This window comes from Schistocerca piceifrons, chromosome 6, assembly GCF_021461385.2.
Source record: "Schistocerca piceifrons isolate TAMUIC-IGC-003096 chromosome 6, iqSchPice1.1, whole genome shotgun sequence".
NCBI lineage: Eukaryota > Metazoa > Arthropoda > Insecta > Orthoptera > Acrididae > Schistocerca > Schistocerca piceifrons.
Genome location: NC_060143.1, coordinates 285,896,331 through 285,917,785, shown reverse-complemented (window position 1 = coordinate 285,917,785; position 21,455 = coordinate 285,896,331).

The following is a 21,455-nucleotide window of genomic DNA, read 5'->3' as shown; positions in this document are numbered from 1 at the left end:
TCTTAATTTGTGCTTGTGTAATCTAAATATTGTAGCCAGCTATGGATACTTTAACTGAACTTTGAAATTAAAGCAGTGAAATGGAATGATATTACTTGAATGCTGGCCTTTGAATTTCAACGACACTCGGGTTCATTCTGCAAAAGGAAGGGACCCTGATGGTAATGCAATTGGGACAATGAGCAACAAAGGTTCATGCTACGTTGCTGTAATTTTTGAAGTACATTGAATAGTTTGAAAAGCTGAGGTCTGCCATACAGTTCTAAAACGTTACGTGCTTCCAGTCTTTCTTGTTGGTTGACTGAGGGTTTGAAGTCGTCGATCGAGGAGGTGGCGGCCGTCGCTGTTGCAGAAGCTGGATGTCACCAGGCGAAACGGGCTCTTGATGTGCGCCAGCTAATGCTTCCCGTCCGCGACACCGTATCATAGCAAGTACATGTTGCCAAACCCCAAAAGCGCGGCAACTCGTGGGAGCGTCACACAACACACCTGCTCCACCGCCGTACTGCAGCCAGACTCCCTCTGCCCGCGCTCCAAGCGGCAGAGTTAACACTACCAAAGATCCTAAACACTTTGGTCCTCCACACGACCTATCGATGTAGTCTTTTGATAGTATAGTTTTCCCTATTCCAGACCCAGTGTAAAAATACAAATAATATTTACAAAACAAACCAATTATACCTCAACATAAATGCATATATATATATATATATATATATATATATATATATATATATATGTATATATAAACAGTAAAACAATTACAATTTATAAAGACACAGAAATGTCATATCTTCAGGTAACAAATAAAGGAAAAGAATTTATAGTACAATAGATGGAAATAGGAGGATATGCATTTCCGGCGTTACACGTGCCCCACATTGTCTTAGGATGTTCGTGTAACTTAAACAGACTCAGAAAATGTCCCAAAAAGGAAAAAAAAGCAGCGGAAATGCATATGCTCAAAATATCAAGAAAATTTAGCATTAGGCTAAGTAACCATAAACCAATTTTTAGACCATAATAATTGAGTGAAGACACTCCTAATCTTATTCCAGTCTGTCATCTTACACAAAAGAAAACCGGTTGACAACATATTAAAATTCATAGAAAACTTAGAAAATGGTTCAGCTATTCTAAATCAGCAAAATTTCTAACAGTATTCAAGAAATGGAATGCTATATACAAAATTAACCAGAGTACATGGTCATAAAAAACAGGTATATCAAAATACGCAAATTAATAATTAATTACATAGAATACACATTTTTATGTAACCTTTTCATAATTAATATTCTCGTCATGAGAGTCCACTTAACGCTAAACAAGAAAATAATATACAGCAGATCGAAAAAAACATACATATTGACAGTAGAATTCTTTCACATCAGCTGTCCGGGAATAAAAACAACTGCGCCTTCCGTACCCGCAAGTACAAAGAATACCGAGAGCGGCACAAGAGCCGACAGCGGCTCCGCCTCGCCAGTATTGTTGCGCCCGCCTGTGCGGCATGCTTGATCTCACTCGCCTGTGTAACGGCATTTCCAGAACGTCCGTTTCACTGAATTCTTTCGGAAAAACTTACTCCCGAGTAATCTCAAGGAGTCCATTAACACTATCACAGTGGATAACTGAACACAGTCTATCATCACACGAATGTACTAGCCTGAAACTTAAAACAGCGTCTAACTACATCGGCAATGACTAGTAAATCACATATTTATGAAATCTTACAGCTAGTTACAAAATCATATTTACTTTCCTTAATCTACTGAGACTCAGCTGAAAACTTAAACTAGCAGCTTGGATTTTTCAATTGATTAATAATCACTTACTCTTAAATCATTTAGTCAAAATTAATTACTTATTAATTACAACTTCTTTAATGTCCTCTTGGTCAGGCAAAAGCATGGCAATCTAGCAGATCGTTAAATCTTACACTCTATAATTGCATACTGTACAAATTACCCATTCTGTGGTATTAATCAGTCCTAGGTTGGTACAATTTCAAGTCTACAATGTTCCGTATACCTAATAGTTTTCCAGAGCTTTGATACTCTAAGCAATAAGCTTTTGTGTGAGGTATACCAATGACTTTATATGGTCCATTATAAACAAACCTAAAATTTAGAGATTTCATTGTCTATCTCGCTCGATTTCTGATGAGCTTTTACAAGTATTAAGTCTCCGATTGCAAACTTAGCAAAATGCGCTTTAGCGTCATGACGACGTATGGGAGCATCGGCTTTCAGCTTCATTATTTCTCGCAAACGATCTTTCTTCACACCAATACTAACGTCAATCCGTGGAGGGAATTTGATTATCTCTTCCACTACACTTCTATCATCTTACAGGGTTTCCTCACGTTACAGTAGTTCAAATTCACGCCCACGTCAATGGCATCCGGCCAGTTAACAATGTGTATAGGCTGGAATTGCCTATGCACACCGTCTCCTGCCTCGTCAAAACTAACTACTATTGTTTTATCTTGTGACGTACATGTCAAAGTTTTACTTTCGCAATTAATCACTGCACGGTACTTTAATAGCCAATCTAACCCGATAATTACTTCTTTAGTTAAGGCTGGCACGACGACAAACTCTTGTTCAAATCGTGCCCCACATATCTCGAAGTTGACAAAAATCTGTTTTGTGACCGGTTTACTGGCCTTCCCAGTGGCACCGATAATTTTCACTCCTGTTACTGGCATAACTACGATACTAGGTCTGTCTCTCAGTAACTGAAATATTTTCCCAGATAGGCCTACAGCACTCAATTCTGCACCGGTGTCAATCAACACGTTTAGTTGTAGGCCGTGCATATTAACAGACACTACTATCTGTCTACACTTATTCTCGACTGTTTCTTTATTTCCCCACAATAAATTCTCGTCTATATCCTGGTCATTCCAGAAAAAACCATCCGGCTTTGATCCTAAATCCGGCTTATCTGGCGGCTTTTTCAGCCTCTGTTCACATAAAGTTTTAATGTCAACACCTTTGTCCTGAGGCTTAGTCTGTAGCTTCGCATCCAATACCGAAACCTTTCCTGTAACTCGTCAACTAGTGAGTGTTGCCTTGCTATCAATTCACTAATTGTCACCTTCATTGATTCCTCTTTGGCCATATTGATCTCATCTGCCAATCCACCTGGAGGAATGTGCCCAGTAGTCTCTGCAATTACTTCCTCTGGGTCTGCGCAACCTACACTGCTATCGTCCGACCGCATAACGTCAGCTCTAACCTCATACACGCTGTAATCTGCGTGCTTTTCTCCCAATCGTGTCCGGCTATCACTAAAATTTTCGTAATCTTTCTCCTTAATACTCTCGCAACGTTTAAACTGGAGTTTTGCGTCGGATGGGTCGGCTACTTCTACCACTATAACTTTCGGTAAGGTCTGCAATTTAGTGCCAGAACTTTCCGTTACTACTTCAACATCTAACTCCTGCGGGACGAAACACGACGAATCTTGCTCGTGCTCCCCATTAACATCAACTATTTCTGGTAAAGTCTGCCGGTTAGGGCCAGAACTTTCTATCACTTCACAAACACTATCTTCCTGCGGGACGAGACGCGGCAAATCCTGCTCGTAATCTTTCTCCTTAATACTTTCGCAATGTTTAAACTGGAGTTTTACGTCGGATGGGTCGGCCACTTCTACCACTATAACTTTTGGTAAAGTCTGCCGGTCAGGGCGAGAACTTTCCGGTACTACTTCAACATCTAACTCCTCCGGGACGAAACACGACGAATCGTGCTCGTGCTCCCTATTAACATCAACTATTTCTGGTAAAGTCTGCCGGTTAGGGCCAGAACTTTCTATCACTTTGCAAACACTATCTTCCTGCGGGACGAGACGCGGCAAATCCTGCACGCGCCCCCCATAAATACTTCTCCCATACAGGCCCCTATAATCTCTTTGTTCCGTCGTATAAGCGACCGAGCTGCCTTAACCAGACCTCATCCCTCTCTGCATCCCCTCGCTCGATGACGGACGTGTTATCCGACATCTGATCTTCTCTCAACACTTGCGAATCAATCTTAAACTCAATCTCCAGTTCCGCTGTGGGTGTTACAGCTGCCACTTTATAATCGATTTCCGGAACACTACTTAAATTGTTCTCACTGACAGTGAATGTAGTTTCTACTGCCGTGTCTACAGCTGATCTACTACTTGTGGGAGTACTCGTTTCTCTTAACATTGGCACACTCTCCCGCCGTTGATTATTCCATACGGAATTTTCATAACGACGACACCTCGGATTTCTATTGTTGGGCCGCCAAAATTTCTTCACTCCCGGCCGGACCCTCACCGGCGCGGCTAATAGTTTCTCTGTCTCGACACAGCAGATACGCTCCCCGGATGCTGCTGAGGCGGCTGATCACACCCTCTGGCGTTATTACTATTCTGCTATCACGCTAGTATGATACTGGTTTCCATCATTTCTGTTATTTTTTGCATTGTACCGATTGTCATTACAGTCCGAACCATTATTGTTATTGCTGCCAGGGTTGCGGTATGCATTATTCCCATGGTTATCGTTGTTGTGGTACCCGTTGTTGTTACCACGGCCTCTGCCACTGTCGCATTTATTGCGCCAATTGTCCTCGTCCTCAACTCTTTCCAGGAAATCATTGATTGTCTTGTAATTGCTTCCTATGTAGCGTTTTGTATCATCTGGAAGCTTCTTGTAGAGTTCCCAGACTATTTCGGATTCCGTGCGGCGATCACGCAAATATTCCAACTTGCGGATTCAGCTCTCACAAAACTCCTTGATCGAACCATGCGAATTCGCATCGAAAGGCCTCGATACGACAAATTGGCGCCAGACACTTTGTTGTTTTTCCTCTGACCAGTATTCAGCCAGGAACAAATTTTTAAACTCGTCACACAAGGTTGGCGCCGATGGCGACACCTACAACGTACTGACATGAGGAAAGTTTCCAACAGATTTCTCATACACAAACAGCAGTTGACTGCCGTTACCTGGTGAAACGTTGTTGTCATGCCACGTGTAAGGAGGATAAATGCGACCCTCACGTTTCAGACTTTGATAATGATCGGATTGTAGCTTATTGCGATTGCTGTTTATCGTATCGCGACATCGCTGCTCACGTTGGTTGAAATCCAATGACCAGTAGCAGAATATGGAATCGGTTGGTTCAGGAGGGTAATACGGAACGCCGTCCTGGATCCCAACGGCCTCGTATCACTAGCAGTCGAGATGACAGGCATCTTATCCGCATGGCTGTAACGGATCGTGCAGCCACGTCTCGATCCCTGAGTCAACAGATGGGGACGTTTGCAAGACAACAACCATCTGCACGAACAGTTCGATGACGTTTGCAGCAGCATGGACTGTCGGCTCGGAGACCATGACTGCGGTTACCCTTGACGCTGCATCGCAGACAGGAGCGCCTGCGACGGTTTACTGAACGACGAACCTGGGTGCACGAATGGCAAAACGTAATTTTTTCGGATGAATCCAGGTTCTGTTTACAGCATCATGATGGTCGCATCCGTGTTAGGTGACATCGTGATGAACGCACATTGGAAGCGTGTATTCGTCATCGCCATACAGGAGTATCAACCGGCGTGATGGTATGAGATGCCATTGGTTACACGTCTCGGTCTCCTCTTGTTCGCACTGACGGCACTTTGAACAGTGGACGTTACATTTCACATGTGTTAAGACCCGTGGCTCTAACCTTCGTTAGCCGGCCGCGGTGGCCGTGCGGTTCTAGGCGCTACAGTCCGGAACCGCGGGACTGCTACGGTCGCAGGTTCGAATCCTGCCTCGGGCGTGGATGTGTGTGATGTCGTTAGGTTAGTTAGGTTGAAACGCCCCCTTAGAAAAATTTCTGAATTACTGTGCTGATAAACCTCTTACATTATTTGCTTTTCAAACAGCTGAGCAAAACTGAACATACTCAAACATTCACTAAAGTGACACACAATACTTATAGCGCAACGCAATCTGACTTTCAAAAATCCCTACAAAAAATGGCCCTGTCTAACATTAACCTATACCTTTCGCAAATCACTTACTTCACCAAAAATCTTCGTTACTCGAACTACTGCAATACAGCGAGCGCCACTACTGCCAGCTAAATAAAAGATTCAAACTACTGAAGGCACTAACTACTAATAGGCATAGTTAGCAAATGAAAGAGTTTGATAGAGAACAAACAATGCATTTACCTTACTAGTGTTCAAAAGTCATAATGTATATAGCAGTTCATGACATCCAGTCTTACAAATTTCAACACTCCGCCATCTCTCTCCCCACATCCACCACTGCAGGCGGCTCACCTCCAACTGCGCAACGCTACGCGCTGTTATCATCCAGCTGCCCAACACTACAATGGCTAGTATTACAACAATGCCAACCAGCCACTGACTGCACACAGCACATACAGAGTGCTACGTGGCATTACCAATATAGAAACTTAAACAGCCTACTTACACGGCTTAAGTAGTTCTAAGTTCTAGGGGACTGATGACCTAAGATGTTAAGTCCCATAATGCTCAGAGCCTCTACCCTTCATTCGATCCCTGCGAAACCCTACATTGCAGCAGGATAATCCACGACCGCATGTTGCAAGTCATTTCTGGGTGCATAAAATGCTCGACTGCTGCCCTGGCCAGCACATTTTCCTGACCTCTCACCAACTGAAAACGTCTGGTCAATGGTGGTCGAGCAACTGGCTCGTCACAATACGGCAGTCACTACTCTTGATGAACTGTGGTATCGTGTTGAAGCTGCATGGGCAGCTGTACCTGTACACGCCATCCAAGCTCTGTTTGACTCAATGCCCAGGCGTATCAAGGCCATTATTACGGCCAGTGCTGGTTGTTCAGTGTACTGATTTCTCAGGATGTATGCACCCAAAATGCGTGAAAATGTAATCACATGTCAGTTCTAGTATATTTGTCCAATGAATACCCGTTTGTCATCTGCATTTCTTCTTGGTGTAGCAATTTTAATGGCCAGTAATGTAATAGTTGACTGTGGCAATAATTTCATTATTCCTCAAGTGTGTTCGTTGCTAAATGCTTCATCCAGATATGAGTAGCCTATCCACGGCATCAGTAAGCACGGCTTAGCAGGATGGCACTATCAGACACCGGAACCTGTAACCACAAGCGTACTGTACCTCCAAGCCTTCCTCCTTCCTCCTTCCTCCCCTCCCCCTCCCCCTTCCACTGCACAGTAAGCCACAGTGACTAGCTATGGAGACGCGATCGCTGCTAACGCCAGATCAGTTATTATCTGGATTTTCCGTTAATGTCAGTCACTATGCACTATAAACTAACACATTGTCTACCACACCACACTGACCTACGCCTGTCGACTTGGATTTGGGTAGGGTAAGAGTTATTTTGCATTTCCTTAGACGATATCTCTTTCCAGCCTGGTACATTCTGTGAGAAGGATACAAGATGACTTAGGTCAAATTTGAGGTTGATGTAAAGAATGGCAGCTAGCTCTAAATGTAGACAAATGTAAATTAATGTAGATGAGTAGGAAAAACAAACCACCAATTTTTGGATACAGCATTAGTAATGTCCTGCTTGAAACAATCACGTCGTTCATATATATATGGGCGTAACAATGCAAAACGGTGTGAAATGGAACGAGACTGATTGTGGTAGGGAGGCAAGTGATTGACTTCGTTTTATTGGGAACATTCTAGGGAAGTATGGTTCGTCTGTAAAGGAGATCGCATATAGGAAGATAGTGCGATCTGGTCTTGAGTACTGCTCGACTGTTTAGGATCCGTACTAGGTCAGATTAAAGGAAGACATTGAAGCAATTCAGATTCGGCTGTTAGATTCCTTACCTGTAGGTTCAAGCAACACGCAAGGGTTACGTAGATGTTATGGGAACTCCAGTGGGAATCTTGCGACAGAAGGCGACATGTTTTTCAAGGAACACTGTTAACAAAATTTAGAGAACAGACTTTTGAAGCTGACTACAGAATGATTCGTTATCTCCCACAAATAGTGTGCGTAAGGATCACGACGATACGATATCAGAAATTAGGGCTCATACGGATGCATATAGATGTCTGAAAGAACTGGAAAGAAAATGATAGGGTACCCTTCGCGACGCGCCGTAAGGTGGATTGCGAAGCATAGATGCAGATGTACCAGGTGTGGAAGTATAAAACCGGAATTTGATTGCAATAATTACATGTCTGTTGACTGAAACTGATAAACAATATTTCTTTCAACATGATCTCCATTGCTATTTATACATTTCTCCCACCTCTCCAGCAGGCTGTGAATGCCACGCCAGAAAAGCAATTCTTCTTTTGAAGCGAACCAGTCAGCGAGCCATTTTCGTACATTTTCATACGAATAGAAGCGTTGTTCGGCGAGAGCGTGTCCCAGAGATGCAAATAGATGGTAATCGGACGGAGACAAGTTTGAAGAATAAGCCTCATCTTCCATTATTTTCCAACTTAACGCCTCTATCGTTTCCCGTACCTGTTTTTCTGTGTATGATGGGGCGTTGTCATGGAGCAATATGTCTTCATGTTCCCTTTTTCTATATTACGGTCGTTTTTTACGTAATACTCGATTTAAATCAATCAATTGCTGTTGGTGGCGATGACTGTTAGCGGTTTCACCAGGTTTTAGCAGCTCGTAATAAATGACACCCTTCTGAACCCATCAAACACAGAGCATCAACTTGATTCCAAACCTGTTCGGTCTTGCAGTGGATGTCGATGGTTTCACCCACGATTTACAACGATTAGGATTCTCAAAATACATAAGTTTTTCATCACCAGTTACTATTAGATGAAGAATCGACATCCTTTTGTATCTGGCGAGCAGCAATTCACAAATGGTCTTTCGATTTGCTATCAGTCAGTCCATGCGAAACCGATCTTCCTACTTTCTGCGTCACATTCAATTATTCCGTGAGTTCCTGTTGAGTTTGAGTATCATCTTAAAAATAAGACCTGCAATTCGTTATCTTCGAACTTTTTCGGTGAGTTCTCGAGCTCGTCGTTTCTCACGTCAAAATTGCCACTTTTGCATTTTTTCAGCCACTCGGAACATTGTGTTTTCCTCGGAGCATTTTAGCCAAATGCTTCGACAAGCATTCGATGCGGTTCTACAGCAATTTTCTTCAAATGATATGTCGTCCGCAAATCGTAGTTCGTAGGCACAATTGTCGACATGTTTACATGTTTGAAACAGATACCGATGCACGGAACTTGGGTTACTATGTCATGACATTTGTCGTCAGTCATTACAGGTAGCAGATGACGCTGCAGGCGCGGCCTCACCGGCCGTACGCCTAGTAGACTATACGTGTGGTTTTCTCTTGTTGACGACTCGGGCAGCTTATGTGTTAAGTATGGGTTGTGCTCCGTGAGGATTTATTTTAAACTTTACTTGTATGCGCGCGCGTGAGTATGGACTAAATACAGCGTGATCTTGACAACAACAACAGTAAATGGTACGATGAATACAGGTGTATGTGTCTATATCAGGTTACGGTCAGTGAGGTCTTAGCTGACCCTCGATCATTCACGTAATCTATTCAATTGAAACATACGACTACTAAGCTATTAAGGTTGAACCGTTATCGGAGCGGCACGGATTATTAATATCAGAGAAGTCTCGCTGCAAGGACATCACTTAGAAAGCTGTTTGACAAAGGAAGAAGTGAGCGAGCGTGGACTGGTGTGGTGAGTCGGCAGTGAGTCAACGGGCTGATACCGAGGAAGACACTGCAACTTCAGAGCACCGCGAATGAACAGCAGGATCAGTTAGCAAGTGACTGTAAAAAGCGCGGACGCTCTACCACTCATTAGTTCACTCTGCTGTGTACTGACGACGACGTGCTGTCTCAAGCGAACTTAGCGTCTTTCTGGTACTACATATGGGAAGAGATTCCTAAATGGTAACGTGATTCTTATCTGTGTCTGAAGGTGATCATAGCTTGTACGCACCAGCGAAATGCAACTACGAGTACACTGAAATACCAAAGAAACTGCTACAGGCATGCGTATTGAAATACAGAGATATATAAACGGGCAGAATATGGCGCTGCGGTCGGCAACGCCTATATAAGACCACATGTGTCTGGCGCATATGTTAGATCGGTTACTGCTGATACAATGTCAGGTTATCAAGATTTAAGTGAGTTTGAACGTAGTGCTATAGTCGGCCCACGAGCGATTGGACACAGCATTTCCGAGTGCGGCGGGGCGGGTTAAAATGTCGCGTTATGTTGCGTAATGTGTTAAGTATGTCTTTCGTCGTACTGTGCACTACGAAAAATTCCACCTACCTCAGTGCGGCTTCTGATCGCCAGCCCAATTCTCTGCATACGTAGATACTGTTCAGATGATGTTAAATGCAGCGTTGAAGAAAAACATCGTCAATACTTACGTTTGCAAAGTCCGCTTAAACTGTGGTAGTAAGCTATCCTGTAATATTTTGTAACGATTTTCGAGTGGAGGGCGATTGATTCATTCTTTTAGAAAAACGGCAAAATTCCGCAACAAGTTCTTTATTTCCTTAGGTTCAAAGTTAAAGAATCATCCATCAGCCCATATCTATTTAAACGGCTAATGTCAATGTCCTCAGCTCACTGTTCATACAACCCAGTACACACGCAAGACAGCCAAAAATGTACCTAAATCCGACCCGAATTGTTACGTGATCTACAGTCGTTACTCTGCTACAATTTACGATATATACGAGTTTCACATTCGGTCCTTTCTCAGTGGATTTCTAGTAAAGAAATTGCTTGCCAACTATTCCATAAACAGGTATGAAACATGTCACGTGGAATTCTACGAAGGCCGAAAGTTCACAAGCGTTTTTCTTTCCAACTAAACAATTCACAAAGCTCAAATTTCCACACTCTGATCGCAAATGCAACTGCTTTCGTGGCAATACCATCCCGACGCGAAATACCAGTAACTGCTTCATTTTACTCGTAACGTAGACGGGCATGTTCAACATGTACATCCGATAGCTAGCCAACGTCTGAACCCTGCCATTGATTCCAGGGCCTATAACTACTTGATAGAGTGCGGGGAATGCTGAACTCTGATTGGTTGTTCAAAATGACCAGCCAATCAAAACAATCCTCCGAGTTCTTTCACTCGCCAAAACTATCCTACACAACTCAATATTAACAGATGCATTTACGTCACTTCATCATACAAATCATACTAAAATGTTTAACAACACCAAACGAAAAGAAAACTAATCTTGAAATGGCGTAGAAAATCATTACTCTGCAAATTGCTATCCTGGCTGCCTTCTTACAAAAGCAACTACCCTTGGACATATGTTATCAGCAAGGTAGGGAAATTAAAGCTTTCATTACTACTGCTTGCTTCACACTTTCTCATGACATAGTTACATAACGTTTAACATCAGCTAATATTGAATATTTACGTATGTACCACTTATACACTCTCACTCACTCTCATTTATTCACACAACAAAACAAACAGTTATTAAATAAATATTAATCCTTCCTGAATTCTATCTTACGAAAATAAAAAATAGTGAACGTTTTTAATTATAAAAAATCTAAATAACGTGTTCTGAAGTTTATTGAACTTCAGTAATAATTCCAAATGATACTAAAAGACAAATTGCAATGAATCGTAACTGACTTTAATCTTATACGTGTCAGTTTTTGGTGTTTTAGGTAACTGTCGCTAAATGTGAAAGTATCTCAGCTAGATAGCTGAGATTTTAACACAACCTTGCTTTTAATAACAAAGAGCTGTGTATTGACTTTCAACAAAACTACGTAATATTTAATACTGTTTATTTAGATTCTTATGGGCTTGAATATTCTGTAGCTCGAACAAACACAGTTTGCGCTTCCCACGGCTAGGCTAGCCACAGGTGCAGGTGAGTCACGGTAAGATACGAGCGGCTGTATATTTCTACCGCTAACAGCTCCAAAGCTATGAACCCGTCCTTCATAGTAGCTTACTGCAATAAAATGCTACTGAGTATTGACTCGCGACGTTGCGCGAGGTAGTGATGAGGTGGAGATACCCCATACGACCATTTAACGAGTGTACCGTGAATATCAGGAATCCGCTAAAACTACAAATTTCCGACATCGCTACGGCTCGAAAAAGATCATGTAAGAACGGGAGCAACGACTACTGAAGAGAATCGTTCAACGTGACAGAAGTGCAACGTTTCCGCAAATTGGTGCAGATTTCCGTGCTGGATCATCAACAAGTGTCAGCGTGCGAATCGTTTAACGAAACGTAATCGATTCGGGCTTTCAGAGCCTAAGGCCCACCCCTGTGTGTTTGATGACTGCACGACACGAAGCTTTACGCCTCGCCTGGGCCTGTCATCACAGACATTGGACTGTTGATGACTGGAAACATGTTTCTTGGTCGGACTAGTCACGTTTCAGATTGTATCGAGCGGGTGGACTTGTTCGGGTATGGAGACAACCTCATGAATCCATGGACCCTGCATATAAACAAAAGACTGTTCAGGCTGGTGGAGGCTCTGAAATGGTGTGGGCCGTGTGCGCTTGGAGTGATATAGAACCCCTGATACGTCTAGATACGACCCTGACAGGTGAGACGTACGTAAGCATCCTGTCTGACCACCAGCATCCATTCTGTGCATTCCGACGGAGTTTGGGTATTCCAGCAGGACAATGCTACACTCCATACGTCCAGAATTGCTACAGCGAGGCTCCAGGAGCACTCTTCTGAGTTTAAACACTTCCGCTGGCCACCAAACTCCCCAGACACGAACATTATTGAGCATATGTGCTATTCAAAAAATTTTTCCATCCCCTCGAATTCTTACGGATATATGCAGAGCCCTGCAGGATTCACGGTGTCAGTTCCCTACAGCACTACTTCCAACATTAGTCGAGGCCATGCCACGTCGTGTTGTGGCATTTCTGCGTGCTCGCGTGGGCCCTACTTGATATTAGGCAGGTTCTTTGGTTCTTCAGTGTAGTTGCTAGTTGGTGATAATACCACGTTTATGTGTGGTAATGGCTTTCTGCGTGGTTTTACTGCATGAATACTGTGAGGGCTCATCAGCGTGCCGATTGGTACAGGAATGAAGTCAGACACTGCAGACTTTTACAGCGTTGTCTTTCTCAGCTGCGGTCTTGTACATCGTTGTGTCGCCGGTTATTTCAGTTGCGTGTTGTCTCCTAGAGTAAGTGTTGTCTATCTGCACGGGCTACGTTACTTCTCTGTACTATAAGTAAGCGTTGTGCTTACCATGTTGACCCCAGGTTTTCTATTGTTCCTATCACATTAGAATTACTATTAAACTTATTCTCCTGCACCCTCCTCAGTTGGATTGTTTCTTGGGTCTCCAAGTTAATGCTAAGGGTACTATACCTAACGTTTGTCTTATTTAAGGTGTTTCCGTCTACAAGAAATATTTAGTGCGTTGTTGTGGGTCAGTATGTATATAATTGAATTTATCATCTACAATGTTTTTTAAAGTACTTGGTGCTCCATGAGGTTAGAATTAGATAAGGCCCTCTGAATATATGTGTGTAGGTGAATATAAGGCATTTGCGTAAGCTGCTTGCAGGATTAGTTGAAGCTTTTGCGTAAAAATAAAACATTAATTGAAATATGTTGCTATTCTCGGTAAATGTCTGTTGTGTATTAATTATCTTTCGGAAGCTGGTGAAGCTGCGGAAATTGGATATATTCTTACATTTTTATTAGGTGAAGGCACGTTTCATTGTAGCAGAATGAGAAACATTTAAAATAACTTTCAAGGTACTACACGTAGTTTAAAACAAGTCAGAAGTGATTACCACTACTATTAGTACGAGCAGATTAGCACAAGTCATAATTTGTTACTGGCACTTCACCTAAGTTGTTTAGCGGCATTTTTTTGAATATTTAGGTATAAGAGACCCTTGCCTCCAGGTGATTTGTAAGGAAGAGTATTTCGTTTAATTTTTTATCACTCACTTATTTTTGTACTGCACTGGAAATATCTGCACTGCAGCGGAAGTGTCGCCAGTATTCACTGTGTATTTAGTCCGGAAAAAGAACTTGTTCTATTTGGAACTAATATTTGCCGTTGGAAACATCAATGCCCACTTAACTCTTCCCCCTCAAGCATGAATTCAGTTCTGCTAAGTTCTGCCTCGTTGTTTTCACAGTGTAAGTTTTACATTAACAGTGACTCACAGCGATACAGAAATGTTCACCGACGAAGATACGGCAGACACGAACCTCGTGTATGGGTTCACTGAATGAAATAGAAAAGCGGCACGACGACGTAAAAGCTTAGCTATTCCCTCAGCGACGAAGCCTACATCACAGTTCTGTTTAACCTGGCGGTTGTTTCGTTAGTTTATGTTGTATGTGGTATATGAAAGGCTTTTTTTTTTTGCTCTTGTGAATATTTATTCACATAAACGGTGGTAATTATGGTAAAAAATCGAATAAATTATAAATTTGTATTCTTACCCTGTAACGAGCCACCGGAGATCAAGGCTCCCCTGTAGAAAAGTACTCAGGAACTGCGTCCGAACGACCCTCCAAGATTTAGTCGGCCGATTTCCTGTTAAACCTGTATAATTTACAGAAGCAGACTGTAATATCACTCTTTCATGATGGGATTTACTGCAGACGACATGGGACTGAATTAATAAAGAAAGATGAGATACCAGATACAACCATATTTTACATCGCCATCCTCCAGTATCACCCTGATAACATTTCAGAAAACGCTGCGAAAGGCAGCAGCGGCTGTTCGTATAGTTCTGCGTAAGAATCATTTTGTAATTCCAACGTTTTGCTGATAAACCTATGTCATTTTGTCTTTTGCTTCATTTGACCATTGACAACTCCGTTTTGGTTTGTTGATGCCAGCTCTTTAGCGAAACACCGTTTCAAATAGCAGTGAGAGGATCCACGAAATAATGCCAAGTTACACAACAGATCACGTGCCAGTAGCTTTGTCGTTAAATAGTAACGTAGTGTCACCGCTCCCCATACACAGTCGTTGCTTGCCTACAAAACCCAGCTCCAAATCCCTTCATTTTGCCCGACGCGGTATGCTATCACTACATCAGATCTCCAATCACCCAGACGTCATATTGCCAATTTGTGTATGCAAATACGTGGACTCCACCTAAATCCGACAGCTCGTAACAGCATTTCATGCGCTTCAATGTACTGTACTGTAAGCCATCTCTTGTGCCCCGTTGTCCAATCGCAGGGCTCGAATTACCCTCGCCCCGTCACCAAACAACGTCCGAATTCACAAATGAGGCCGGGAAGGCTGCGGTAAATAACGTCCAATTTTATTCTAATTTCATTCGGATCTGTAGTGGCACGCAACACAATTCCTACCCGGAAAATAGTTTTGAGTAATATGGCAGTATTAGGAGTAGAAATGGGGAGGGTGGATTAATTCGGAAGTGTTGTGTGGGTAGCTGTAAATCAATCAGATCACCTTAACTGAAGCCTCACTAATGTTCCATAAATCCATGGAATATAGAAACAAGTTACTGTTCGGGGAAATTTATTTTTCAGCTTTCTCCGAAACTGAGCGGCTCATTCCTAAGGGGAAGAAATCACAATAGGATTTACTGAACCGTCACTGACGACGTCATTACATTTAAATCTATACTCCGCAAGCTACCTTGCGGTGAGTGGCGGAGGCTACTTCGTATAGCACTGTCACTTCCCCCATTTCCTGTTCCAGTCGCTTGTTGTGATTGCCGGTAAGTATCCGTGTGGGCTCATATATTTCTTGTTTAAGCTTGACGGCCTTTTCACGAGATGCTCATAGGTGGAAGGAAAGTACACTCTCGGAACTTTAACAGTTGATCATCCAGAACGCCTCTCTTTCAGTGGCTGACACTGGAGTTGGATGGTCACCTTCCTAACGCTTTTCCGCTTACTAAATGAAACTGTAACGAAACGTGCTGCTCTTCTTTGGATCTTCTGTACTTCCCGTATTAGCTCCATACGTACGTTTACCATACTGACTAGCAATGTTCAAGTAAGCTTCGAACAAGTGTCCTGAAATCCCTTTCTTGATGGTATGCATAACCTGAGAACTGTTACAATGAATGTGTCTGACATTCGCCTTACCCACAATGAATTTTATGTTGTCGTTTCACTTCAAACCGCTTCACACACATACCTCTAAGAATTTTACAGAACTAATTGATTTCAGTAATTGCTCTGCAATAGTGTAATCATAGGAGAGTTGCCCAGAAAGTAACGCACCGCATTTTTTTCTTCAACAATTCTTTATTGAACATAATGAGAATTACGCACACGAAAAAATGGCGTTTTATCTACACATCCTATTTTTCCACGTAATGTCCATGTCTTTCTACGGCCTTCCTCCAACGCGAAACAAGGGTGTGTACGCCCTGGCTGTACCGGTCCTTGTCCTGGTGGCGTAGCCAGTGCTTCACTGTGAGAATCACCCCCTCATGCAGCGCCAACTGCCGAATCGTAATGCCTCTGTCCTCGCGAATGACGACATCAGTTCGCTGCAATATGTCAGGTGTGACAGCCGTGGGTGGTCACACGTGTCGCTGCAAATCGTCACCCTCCGTGGCCAGCGACTAACTCTACTTGTGTCGACAGCAGAGCTCCATAGACTTCGAACAAGCGTTTGTGAACATTCCCGACACTTTCTTTCTCTCCAGTGAGAAGCTCGATGACGACACGTTTCTTGTATAGTACGTCGCCTAGAGATTCCATTTTAAAATTGTCCTGCGGCTACGTTATTTGTCGGAAGTGACGTAAACTTGGCGCGCTCACTCAGGAGACTTCAGATAACACATACGTAACGTTTCGCATTCGTAGCATTGTTTTTGGCTCAGAAAAAATGCAGTGCATTACTTTCTGGGCAACCCTCGTACAATAAACGATCTTTCTGTCTATGTACACTCAAAAGTTCCACTACCTGCACCAATCGTCGAACCTCTGCAGGTACTCTTGCATTTTGCTACAAATTTATTCCTTCGTGACATCAGTGAGTGCAACAGCATCGTGCTGTAACAATGTTTTTGAAAGAATAAACAGCCATTTGACTGTGTATTACTGTCTTTATCGTCTGTTCTACCTTAACAGAGATGATATGTTAATGGTCTAAGAACTTTCAGCGTTGTACTACGTAATGCAGTAAAAGCCGAACTCTAGACGGCACAGAAGACAAATACAGTTATACACAGTCAAACGGCAGTTATTCTTTCAAAAAAAAATGGTGCATGACTGTGGCTCACATCATCCAAAACTGTCTATCCTTGAAAAGCCCCATGTAACTTCCAATGTTATGCACACATCAAAAAAAGTTTTGCATCGCTCCGGTTCCCAGAACTCCTGAAGATAAACTTTGACTGTGGGTATTGTATCACAGACACAGTCCCTTTGACTATTCAGAGATGTCACTAAACCCTCCCAATGACGTGAACAACAATGCACGAGCAGCGCCTATTAGACGGATGGGGTCCGACAGCCGATCAGTTCGAATGCCTCTGAGCACTATGGGACTTAACTGCTGAGGTCATCAGTCCCCTAGAACTTAGAACTACTTAAACCTAACTAACCTAAGGCCATCACACACATCCATGCCCGAGGCAGTATTCGAACCTGCGACCGTAGCGGTTGCGCGGTTCCAGACTGTAGCGCCTAGAACCGCTCGGCCACACCGGCCGGCAGACGATCTGTCCCAGTCATTCCATCAGGAAGGAGGTAGTACACGGCTCGTGTTGTCTGTAGTTCAGCCATACCTAGACGGTCAATACCGTGGTTCGATCGCGTCCGCGTTGGTTCTTTGTGCCAGGAAGGGGTCTCAACAAGGGTAGTGTCCAGGCGTCTCGGAGTGAACCAAAGCGATGTTGTTCTGACATGGAGGAGGTACAGAGAGACAGGAACTGTCGATGACATGCCTCGTTCAGGCCGCCAAAGGGGTACTACGGCAGTGGATGACCGCTACCTACTAATTATGGCTCCGAGGAACCCTGACAGCAGTGCCACCATGTGGAATAATGATTTCGTACAGCCACAGGACGTCGTGTTACGACTCAAACTATGCGCAATAGGCTGCATGATGCGCAACTTCACTCCCAACATCCATGGCGAGGTCCATCTTTGCTAGCACGTCACCATGCAGCGCGGTACAGACGGGCTCAACAACATGCCGAATAGACCGCTCAGGATTGGCATCACGTTCTCTTCACCGATGCGTGTCGCATATGCCTTCAAGCAGACAATATTCGGAGACGTGTTTGGAGGCAACCCGGTCAGGCTGAACGCCTTAGACACACTGTCCAGCGAGCGCAGCAAGGTGGAGGTTCGCTGCTGTTTTGGGGTGGCATTATGTGCGGCCGATGTACGCCGCTGGTGGTCATGGAAGACGTCGCAACGGCTGTACGATACGTGAATGCCATCCTCCTACCGATAGTGCAACAATATCGGCAGCATACTGGTGAGGCATTCGTCTTCATGGACGACAATTCGCGCCGCCATCGTGCACATCTTGTGAATTACTTCCTTCACGATAGTGACATCGCTCGGCTAGAGGGGCCAGCATGTTCTCCAGACATGAACCCTATCGAATATGCCTGGGATAGATTGAAAAGTGCTGCTTGTGGACGACGTGACCCACCAACAACTCTGAGGGATCCACGCCGAATCACCGTTGAGGAGTGGGACAATCTGGACCAACAGTGCCTTGATGAACCTGTGTATAGTGTGCCACGATGAATACAGGCATCAGTCAATGCAAGAGGACGTGCTACTGGGTATTAGAGGTATCGGTGTGTACTGAAATCTGGACCACCACTTCTGAAGGTCTCGCTGTATGGTGGTACAACATGCAACGTGTGGTTTTCAAGAGCAATAAAAAGGGCGGAAATGATGTTTATGTTGATCTCTATTCCAATTTTCTGTGTAGGTTCCGAAATTACGGCCATCCTATCGCAGGTGAGAATTACCTCTTCCAAAAATTCAAACAGGAATGGCGAAGGATGTGAGCTTCCTTCCACAGGCCAAGATCTTGTGGAGTCTATGGAGGATGATCTGCTTTTACGAGAGCGGGTATGGATGACTTTTCACCTTCAACCAAATAAGGTTGCAATGGATGAACACTGCATTTCCACTGGTCATTCCATGGATTACCGGAAAATTAAGAAAATGGACATAGCCTAATCCTAATGGGATTCAGTAGTCGTGGAAGCCGTGGAAATAGAGTTAGTAGTCAAACTGCTCAACCGAGACAAGGATTTCCAGGTGTACAAATCAAGGAAATCCCTTGTTTTGCGTCTGCGCTCCCATAGGAAGCCATCCATGATAAACAATACACTTTGTAAGCATTGTAAATTCACTGTTTCTGTTCTTTCTTTGCTTTACTTTTAGGCTCTTTCTTTGTTACCAGCAGTGTTATATTTGAGACATGTATGTTTACTCCGTAGTGCGTGAAGTGATTATATGGGAATAAGATTTGAAATTATTCGGGATGCTCGCCCGGCAAATAATGTAATATTCGATCCTCTGGGGGACGAACTTTTTTAATTCGTATTTCTATGTTCCATTATTCGGTTCTTATTTCTTTCACGGAGTTAGGCGAAGCAAATGAAATTGTGCTACTTACCCAAATACCCATTTTAGACAAATTAAATGGATAAGTAAATGAAAAAGTAAAAGGATTTCTTATCCATGCCACATTAATTCGTGCCAAAAACCGGCAAACGGCTGTTCACCAAGCCCCTAGAAGAATAAAAACAATATTAGCGTCCAACGTCAAAAACTTTGTGGAAAGTATTCCCAGAAGAGTGAAGTATTTATAAGCATCAGAACGAGATAAAACATTTAGAAATTACTGTCGTGACTCTTGGTAACTTAAAAGCCGCGGATGTAAAAGTTCCAGTTCATACAGTTTGTAATTCACTGTGTTCTTTGTAACTACTAAGAACGAAGGCGTCTTTCAATATTCAACATGCGAAATTATGAACGCTAATAGAAACAAGACGGTTCGCAGCGTGGAGGAGGGAGATCATTTCTGGTGAAAGGCGATTGCATTTATTTTACTGCACTCTTCATGAATTTTATAAACTAAAATGAATTTTTAGTTTAAAGCGATTATGTAAGTTTAGTGGGGAGTAAACTACCTCATGAGATATAGAGGTATGCTAGAATATATAAAGGCAGGGATCTAGAGCTAATAAAGTGTGTTGCAGAAATGCCTACTCACTATTTGGACTCTCTCGCTCCTTAAATTAACAGAGCCTGAAATTCGGACGTATCTGCATAGACGTAATCGAAAAACAGCAATTTCTCACCTTAAATATATTAGTCTATCTGGGTGCAGAATTTCTAATGGGTGTGTTGCAAACAGACTAAATGTTTATATGTTGCCACCATGATCTGAAGTAATTTGTTTCCATGTAAATTTCAACCCTATCCCCCTCCCTCACCTCCATGTCTGAAAATAAATTTCTTCGCAGGCTACATGCTGTATGTGCATATATGATTTATTACTTGTCAGTTCTAATTCCAACGAGGAACTAACCAACCAGTCTTTCTTACCAAGAGGAATTATCTGATAAAAAATTCCTGGAACTTCTGACACTCTCTATTCTATTAATATAAAAATAAGATTTAATAGTGTTCAGCAAACCTCACTGGAAACAATGGTATGGTGGTCACTCAGAAAGTTCTCAATAACGTTAAAAATGAATCGTTGTGAAACTTTTTCTCGAAAGTATTTCTATTTTTCTGTAATTTCTTTTGAAGATCAGGTCACAACACTCAAAAACATTCCAGACAAAAGTTTGCGTCAACAGTATTCTCCTCAACAACACAATGGCTTACAAGACACTATCTTTACAACTATTCACAACAGCTGAAAATGAACAAAAGTGATTCGTAGCCAGACTGTTTAAGAAACTTGCGCTTTAAAACGCATACCTCACAACACGTGAGCACTGTTTCATCTACGACACTGTGCGACAAATCTCTGCAAGCTTCTTGCTTTCCATATTTTGAGAAGTAGTAGTATCGACCAAAAAAAGAAACTCTTTTCTACTGAACAAGTGCGTCTACTGAAAAAGTGCACATAGCAATTAAGGTATGCATTTTAAAGTGCACATTTACTATACTTTTGATGGTGCGAACGATCGTTCCAATAACCTTCTTGAATACTGACCATTCCTCTTGTGGCGCCCTGCATTTAGCTATACGAAGATGTTTGACAATGGAAACTGTATGTGCAACGAAAGAGAATTTTACGTGTAGTTCACAAATTTCATTTGGTGATTATAATTGACATAATTAATCCTCTAAATGATCATAAAAGTTGCAGAAATAATGATAATAATACTAACAAACATTGCAGATGTCTTTCAAAATCACAAAGTATGTTTGTCAAATCCTTAGTAGCACAATGTTTCTTCATAAAAATAGCCCTCATCA